Source organism: Ambystoma mexicanum, chromosome 3p (assembly GCF_040938575.1).
Source record: "Ambystoma mexicanum isolate Mex_15411 chromosome 3p, UKY_AmexF1_1, whole genome shotgun sequence".
In the NCBI taxonomy this organism is placed as follows: Eukaryota; Metazoa; Chordata; class Amphibia; order Caudata; family Ambystomatidae; genus Ambystoma; species Ambystoma mexicanum.
In genome coordinates this window covers 1,231,341,987-1,231,351,330 of record NC_090925.1, presented here as the reverse complement: position 1 = coordinate 1,231,351,330, position 9,344 = coordinate 1,231,341,987, and the positions used below count along the sequence as shown (strand labels likewise).

The window sequence follows — 9,344 nt, the reverse complement described above, 5'->3', positions numbered from 1 at the left end:
ACTACCCTTTTATTCGCGGTAGTGGTAAAACGTGGTATACCAGTTGCTGGGGTGCTTGGCACAGGCAAGGCAGCCACGAGATGATCCGAGAAGGCGAAAAGGCGGGCAAACTGGTTATCCCCACCAGTCAAAGGAAGAAGACTCTTCGGGCTGAAGATCTCCTCTGTCGTTGGAAGAAGTGGTGAGGCGGTTCAGCAGGGCTCCACCGGTGGTGTCGTCATTGCAGGTTGGCTCAGCTTCTCCCTCTTCGGATTCTTTGGTCCTGTGGCGACTTCTGAAGTTCCAGTCCCCAAAGCCCTGCTTTTATGCAGAAAACCCCCATTCATCAGTCCTAGCTGTCACTCAAACATGCTAAGTGGTGAGCCGGGCTGCTCACCACTGGGCCAATCACACAAGAGTGCGACTTGAGTTGCCGAGGCAACTCAGTCCAGGGTGCCTAAACCCCCTCCAACACCTCCTGTAGACCCAGACAGAGTGGCACCACTTTTGGTGGCTTCTGTGTAGAAGCCTGCCAAAAAGTGGAACAAAGGGCTCGACCTGGGGTTGGAGTTACAGAGGCAAACACAAACGCCATTTTAAAACTGAGTCCTGGTAAAAAGACCCAACCGGGGAATAAATATTAAATAAATAACCCAGCGGTATCTTTAACATTGCACCAAAAAGTGGTGCGTTTAAAATGAATGGGCAATCCCATAGTAAAAGTTCTTAAGGAATATTTCGCGTGGTAACCACTGCCACCAGCCAGAAACTCAACGAGGGGGGGACTGCACAGTGCCCTTTCGAAAAACAGACCCGGAGGCAATCGAATTACCCCTACTAGTACTTCCACAATATGATGGTTTGTACTGGTTCTGTTCCCAATTTAAGACTAGTAAAGTCAATGGTGACTTTACATGCCCTGGGAGACAGTAGTCAGTCCCAGGGTATGGAGTCTATGTTTGGGGGTCACTGACACCCATGTGTTACTGCACTGAGGGTGATGTGTAACACACTTAACAAAAACCACATGAAACTCTATGGAGTAAAAGAGCCCATAACTCATAAAACACATTACAAAGTCAAAGGATATCTCAAATCATGTCTGAGAGTGGGAGAAAAAGAGTCTCACTCTTAGCAGGAAAAAAAAATAAACCCCAAAAATCCAGCAAAGCTGCTGGGGGACTTGCTAGTTTTGGGGAAATTAGCCTTAACAGAGAATTCTCTCTAACACTCGCCCCCCTCCCCGCCCCAGACTAAGGGACAGGAGGATTTAATCCACTCCTGGATGAATCACATACCTCTAGTCGATGACATACATCCTAGAGAGACCATCAGCATTTTGGTGCCGACAACCTGACCTGTGCTCAATGGTGAAATCAAACCCTTGCAGGCAGATTGACCATCTCAGTAGTTTTGGGTTTTCCCCCTTCATTTGCATCAACCATCTCAAGGGTTGGTGGTCAGTCTGAATGACAAAAGTAGAACCATACAAGTATGGCCTAAACTTCTTCAGTGCCCACACAATAGCAAAACATTCTCTTCCAATTGTTGCCCACCTTGTCTCAGGATCCTTCAGCTTTCTGCTGATGAAGCAAATGGAGTGCTCCCTACCTTTCTCATCCAGTTGGCTAAGGACTGCACCTATACCTACATTAGAAGCATCTGTCTGCACAATGAAAGTTTGGTGATAGTCAGGAGCTCTCAATACTGGTGCTTGGCATAGAGCTTTCTTCAGGTTTTCAAAGGGCTGATTGCAATCCTCATTCCATTTGACCTTTTTTAGGGAATTTTGGAGAGGAGATTACATTCAGTGGAGAACCTATGGTCCCATAGTTCTCTATGAAATTCCTGTAATACCCAGTGAGGCCTAGGAAGGCTCTCACCTGGGTTTGAGTAGTAGGTGTTGTCCAATTTTGCACATCTTCAATCTTGCTGAGCAAAGCCCTTATTTCTCCTCCTCCTACCTCATGCCCAAGGTAGACCACCTTGCTCTGACCAATCTGGCATTTACTTGCCTTTATGGTCAGATTGGCCTGTCCAAGAGCCTGCAAAACGTGTCCTAGGTGGTTAACATGCTCTTCCCAGGATTGGCTGAATACTGCAATGTCATCCAAGTATGCCATGCAGAAGTCCTCCATCCCAGCCAGAACCTGATTTACCATCCTTTGGAATGTTGCAGGTGCATTTCTCAGTCCAAAAGGCATAACCTTAAATTGGTATAATCCAACTGGGGTAGAAAATGCAGTCTTCTCCTTGGCATGGTCTGTCAGGGCTATTTGCCAATAGCCGGACGTAAGGTCAAATGTGCTGAGGAACTTGGCTGAACCAAGTCTTATCCACCAATTCATCTGTCCTTGGCAAAGGGTGGGCATCAGTCTTGGTGACTGCATTAACAGCTCTATAATCCACACAGAATCTCAATTCTTTGGATCCTGCCTTTTGTACTAACACAACTGGGCTAGACCATGGACTAGTAGAGGGCTCTATTACCCCGAGATCAAGCATCTTCTTGACCTCATTGTCCGAGCAAATTACTTCCGGGAATCCATGTGTCGCAAACATTTTGTCCAGGGCTCTCGTGGCAAACTCCGTTGCTGTGGATTCCACCACCTCCACCTCGGGATACCTTGACAATTGGTCCACCGCAACTAGGAAATACGTGCCCCGACCAGTCGAGCCAAAGTCTACATGGACAGTTCCCCATGGTTTTTCGCTCCGCTCCATGGAGCTTATCGGTGGGGCTTTGTCCCCTGGAGTTGCCGCTTGACATGACAAACACCTTCTCACAAACCGCTCAACCATCCCCTCCAAATCAGGAAACCATAACTTGGGCCGGAGTCTCGCTTTGGTCTTAACAAGACACAAAGCCTTAATGCCTGTGGGATCACAATCTGCCGTCCTCTTAGAATTAGTCCATCAGAGACGGATAGCTCATCCCTTACCCTCCAGAGTGCCTGAAGGTCCTTTCGGGCATCAGACTGTCTACCACATGACAGAGCAGCCCTTGACAATCCGACACTTCCTCGTCCTTGTCCGCGCTCTTCGCGTTGGGGTGTCGTGAAAGATAGTCTGCCGGGTTGTTGGTTCCTGGTCTATATACTAGCCGAACCCCATATTCCATTAGGGCCAACATCCATCTCTCTATTCTGGGCGGCGGCTTTGAAGACACGCCCGCCAGTATGGGCCGCAACGGCTTGTGGTCGGTCAGTACCACAACAGGCTTGCCCAAGATGTAAAGACGAAAATGGTGGCAGTCCCACAAAATGGCCAGAGCCTCTCTTTTAATTTGCGAGTATCGCATTTCGGTGTTGGAGAGGGCCTTACTCGCATAAGCGATGGGTGGCATGTCCCCCATCACATCTGGCTGCAGCAGCACTGCCCCAACACCCACGGGACTGGCATCAACAACAATCTCTGATTGTACTGAAGGGTTGAAATACAACATGGTGTCCCCATCGGACAGGGCATTCTTGAGGGCTTGAAATGCCTCCTGTTCTTTACTTTCCCACCTCCACACGGCATCATTCCTGGTCAACGCCCTGAGGTGTTCAGACAAGGAAGCCAAACCCTTGATGAAGCGCCCACAGTAATTCACCATCCCCAGGAAGCTCCTTGCCTCCGTGGGGGACAGTGGCGCCACGGCCTCACGAATGTCCTTGATCTTAGCCGGGTCAGGCGACACACCGGCGGTGTGAAAAATAAATCCCAAAAACAGGTCTTTGAAAAATTCACAATTTTCACAGTGCAGGGTAAGTCCCAGATCGTTCAGCCTTTTCAGCGTGCCCTCGAGTCTCTTCATGTGCTCTGCTTCCGAGTCGGCAAACACTAAAATGTTGTCACTCATATTCAAAACGCCTTTAAGACCTGCCAGCACCCCCCTAATAGTGTTCTGGAAGACTTCGGCAGCCGATGAAATGCCAAAGCTCAGACGCTTAAATTGATAGAGGCCCTCGTGCGTTGTGAAGGTCGTGATGAATCTAGAGTCCGGGTGGAGCTCAAGCTGGTGATAGCCTGCTCGTGGATCTAATTTCGAGAAGACTTTCGCACCCTGCAGTTCTCCTATGATATCATCCAGGGTCGGGGTAATGTGTCTCTCCCTCTTAATGATGGCATTGGGGAGGCGCATATCTACACAAATGCGCACCGTTCCGGGCTGTTTTGGCTTGGGGGCAACCACGATGGGCGAAACCCAGGATGTTGGGCCTTCCACCCTCTCAATAATGTCCATACTAACGAGTGAACAGAGCTCCTCCTCCACCTTTTCTCGAAGGTGAAATGGGATCCGCCGATGCTTGAGAGCCGTGGGCCTGATTGTGTTGTCAATATGTAGATGAACCCCGGGAGCCTTCAATTTCCCAACTCCTACAAAAATGCCAGAAAACTTGTCCAACAGCTTCTCAATGTCCACCTGGTATACCTCCAACGCAAAGTGTACTAGGCTCAGGGCCACGGATGCCGCACAGCTGAGCAGAGAATGGGGGCTCACATCTGTGACGAAAAATCGGGCCTTTATGGTCTTTCCGCCCTTGGACACGGGGGCTACAAAAACGCCCTTGATGGGAAGTGGAGTGTCTCCGCCAAAAGTAAAGATCTTCGCCGTTGAAATGTCCAGCGCGGGTGGTCCCGGAATCATCTGGTAATGTTCAGAGGCAAGCACACACACTGAGGCCCCCGTGTCAATCAGCACTTGTGTTGGCACCCTTTGAATGTCTACGACACATTTGGGCTGTCTCTTACTCTTCGCCCCTGTGACGATGCTTGAAATGAAGAATACTTTGTCTTCCTCTTCCTCCTCAGCCATCTGAAGCCTCTGCATCTCCTGTTCCAACGCCGCAATGCTCCTCTGCCTCCTTGAACCACCACCACGTACCCTAGCCGGGCCCCTCTGCACAGACACCGGAGCGGGGGCGTGACACATCCGGGCGTAGTGTCCGGGTCCGTTACATCTACCACATGACCTCGATTTGGCCGGACATTCTTCAGAGTGCGGCAAGTCATATCCGCAATACTGGCAAATAGATCCCGTCACAGTCAGAGGACGAGCTTCCTGCCGTTTCTGACCCCACTTGTCTTTCAACGTCTTCTGTTTACCAACCGCAAACGCTTCCTGCGATTTTCCCGGACGCACTGCCGCGTCCATTTTGGCACCTCTCGACTCCGCCAGTTCATAAGTTCTACCACTGTCCAAGATCTGTTGCAGGGTCCAGCCCGGTTCCCTCAACACTTGTCTAGGTAGCTTGCCTGAGCCACGCCCTTGGATTACTTGATTCATAATCATGGATTCTTCGTTGTCCCATCGACAGGTCGTGGCCATCAGTCGCAATCGAGCGCAAAACTGATCAAGCGACTCCTCATCCCGCTGCTTTTCACCACAGAACAGAAACCTCTCATAATCAATGTTGGAGAGCGGTATAAAATGATTCTCTAAAGCAGTCTTGACGGCATCATAGGTGGCTACCTGCAGGTTAAGGGACTCATAGATGCGTAGAACATCCATGCCCGCCGAGTACAGGAGGGTGGCACGCTTCGCATCGTCGTTGGTTATCCCAGTTGCCATAAAGTACATATCGAGTTTTTTTATCCACAGCAACCATCTTGGGCCCAGTTTCGAAGGGAGGCCTGACGTATCAAATTCTTGCATGGGTAGCAAAGCCCCCTGTTGTGCCTTTACCACCACTGTCGCTGTTTCTGCCTCTCCGTCACTTTCCGCTATGTTCACAGGTCGCACAGGCACCTCCTTGTGGCTCAGAGGCCGCAAACCTGACTTGGGTGGGCAGTGCACTTACCTTGAGTCACTGTACGGTGGAATTCAGCATACCCTTCGGATCTTCCAATGTTGAGTGCCTTCTCTTGTGCCTGCTTTGCTTTCCAGCCACCCTTTGTGTGGTAGCTACCAGTTGTGGGCTGTCCTCTGGGATGGTGAGGACTGCCAAAGTTCCAAAAATTGTTTGCTTTTGGTATGAGCAGCGCACAAGCACCTTTTCAGGCCACTACTGCATCATACCGGATGTTAAAACACCGTGATTCTGCTCCCGCCGGGTCCATGACTCGCCACGGTGTAGCGTTGCTAATGTTGACATGCAGCGCTTGTGAAGCGAACGCTCTGCTGATGTCCCGCCTCGTCGCCAGTTGTTGTATAGTCACCCGTGCCTCGGGTGAGCCACACTCACGCATGCACACGAACACTCGCACACAGAGACACGGGACGCGATGTTGCCTCTTACGCGTCCAGGCTGCAACTGCCCACACGGACGTACTTTATTCAACTGCGCATGCGCGCTGCCCAAACGAGGCTCGCGCATGCGCCATAAGTAACTGGGACGTCACACCTCCCACAATTGAGCAAACCAACCACATCGTAATAAATGTTTTTTTTTATTATTATTATTAAAGCAAGCAGGGATACAGGGAACCAAGTCATTGAAGGCTCTTGTGTTACAGATATTCAGACCAGACACCATTTTGTTTTCTCACTAAGCCCCCTGAAGATCGCTTACGTGAAGGATGCAGACGGGTTAGGTACCAGGTCACACGAGACCCCTTCCCTTTTATACATCCTTGTATGGGACACAGACAAGGTCAGTGGTGCCCTGTTTTTACTTGAAAGAGTTCTTTCTCACTGAGAATTGTCAGTTTTTTTTACAAAGAATTATGTTCCCCGTCCATACCTGGTAAACACTGCAGTTTAGCACAACACAAATTCCTGTACTAATTCTAAGCACTTGTATGTCCCCCCCCCTCCCTTTAGAGACGCAATCAGTGGCCCGGAAGAAGGCTCATCCATCATATAGCCGATACATCAGAAGGACACAGCACTCGCGTGACCCCAAGGCGTCCATATCCATCTTGTGACACATTCTTAGACCCCTAGTATTGGTCACATGTTTGCCCGTTATTTGATACCTACGAGGTCAAGATGTAGGACATATTCTAAATAGATCCTGTTAAGAATTTTGGAACTTAGTTGAGAGGTTCCGATTTGTAGCCTAGTAATGGTCTGCACAGACATAGGCCCACGAACCGTCTTCAAGAAAAAATGACGGACTGACAGACAACTTCATGATTGATATTTGTTATATATGAATTGCACTGTATTTAAGTGTTAACCACATTGCACCTGTACACACCTGTTGAGAGAAAACCTGCTTGAGGGTTTGCTCGTTTATGTGTTTGTTTGAAACTATAAAGGAAGAAAAAAACAAAAACAAGGGTATTCAAATGTTAATCTGATACAAAAGCATTATGGCAAATTAATAAATGCTAAACATTTTCTGTAGTACTGGCTATGTTTTTTGCAAAAGTAAAGTAGCAAATGCATTCACAGCTCCAAAATAGACAAGTTAGGGCAGATTGATACATGCCCCTGAATTTAGAAGAAATGCTTTCAGATAAACCTTATTAGTAAGCCTACACCGAGCAAGAGTTTGGCAGAGAATAATATTTGCGGCAGGATGCCCTATGTTCCCTAGCTGAAAGACCTTTTCCAGCCGGTTTCCCCACCCGGACAGTTTGGGGGGATGCCTTTTGCGTTCCCATGGGAGGGGACATTTCTGTAGGCATTTCCCCCAATTCCTCTGGTGCCGTGAGTCCTACACACTCAAACAGTATCGGTGCAGACTGATATTATTGGCCCCTCATGTCAGAGACAGTATTGATACTCTGAGCTCCTGGCTCTTTGCGACAGCTGAAATCAGACTGCCCCCGCACCAGTAGCTCTTGTCCAGGAACCAGGGAACGGTTCTGCACCACGACCCGGTCTCTCTCAATCTGACTGCCTGGCTCCTTTGTTCCTAGAATTCGGGACACAGCCGAAGACCGGGGGATACCGGAAAGGGATGGGGTATCAAATATAACACCGGCCACTCAAGAAAGGATGGCTGCATTTTGCATACATAGGTGTATTTGGAAGACAACACAAAAAGAATCCAGCTACACCCTCCGATATTTTAGCCATTGGCTGGCTCAAACCATCAGAAGCAGAACTTTACCACAGCAAAGGTGGACGATATTTTTTGCCAAAATAGGACATGTGAATGTGCATGGTAATTATCTCTGTACGACAGCAGAAGATCCAGAGGAGGAGACCGAAAGTAAAAAAAATAAATTGGACCCGAACGCCAGAAGAACATTTGGAAACATTGGAAGAAAAATTCCTCATTGCATTATTCATGTAATTGACGACAATAGGCAAGATCTGGGAAATATGCACCGGGCAGATGTCATTCGAATCATGGACGAGCGTGGCCTGAAGCTGGTTCCTTTGAGAGAGAATGCAGAACCTCCAGTGTACAGATTGATGACTGGAAAGCAGATTCATGAAGAACAATTAATGCTCAAAGAGAAGAACAAAGCCAGTTCAAAATCAGGATCGACCCAAGTGAAGGAATTGAGCTTTTCTGCCTGCATTGCAAAGCATGATTTAGAAACGAAAACCAAACAGATCCAGCAGTGGATCGAGAAGAAACCTCATGTGAGAATCACAGTACAGCGAGGAGGCTCATCTGACGGAACAGACAAGCTGGCTGTTCTTGAGCAGATTATTGACACTATGCCTGGAAGGGCTGTTTGCGTGTACAAACCAAAATTGATTAAAGATGGAAAAGCCGGCATGTGTGTTTTGAGGCCTCTGTCAGAAAAAGAAGTGCACGAGTACAAGAAGAACCAGCAGAAAGTGAAAGACTGCAGCGACATTTCAAACCAGGAAAGTGGCCAGACTGAGACACTGCAGCCAAGTGCACCACCTCAGCCACGATATGCAATAAAGGAGAGCAAATGAGAAAAAAAAAAAAAAAAAAGGTTGAGCCAGCATTTAAATTGTTCAACTCACAAAATAACTTAAATTCAAACACCTTACAAAAAGTATGGGCCGAAAAAGTAAAATCAATTATGCAAGCTGCACACATCAAAATGGAGATTTTGATAGAACGACCCCAAAACGCAAAAAAAAAATTGAGATGTCATCTCTGGATTGCCAACATGGAAAAACTTAATGAATTAAAGACTGCAATAGATCTGAGCATGATTCCGAACAAATTAGACTGCTTACCAAAATATTTAAGCACATTCCCGTCTCGCCATCACAGAGATGGCTTTCTGCGTTTAAGAACAAACCTCCACAAAACCAGACAAATGTGCTTTCTCCGACACATCGACAACGTAAAAGACCCCACATGTAGGTTCTGTGGAAATCACTCAGAATCCTTAAAACATCTTCTGACTGATTGTCACTCACTGAAGGACACAAGGTCTCTCCATCTACTTAGGTTCGCCCCTCAAACCGATTGTATGGAAGAACTGTGGCTGAAAATTTTAAGCGGGACCTCAGTTCACTTGACTTGTGCAGTTATAAACTTTCTGGAGCAAAT

General features: G+C 48.0%; 1 pseudogene; it reads left to right on the top strand.

The window, feature by feature from the left end:
- The first annotated feature begins 7,760 nt into the window (after positions 1-7,760).
- On the top strand, positions 7,761-8,758 carry LOC138581398 (translation initiation factor IF-3, mitochondrial pseudogene; annotated as a pseudogene).
- Positions 8,759-9,344: the final 586 nt, after the last annotated feature.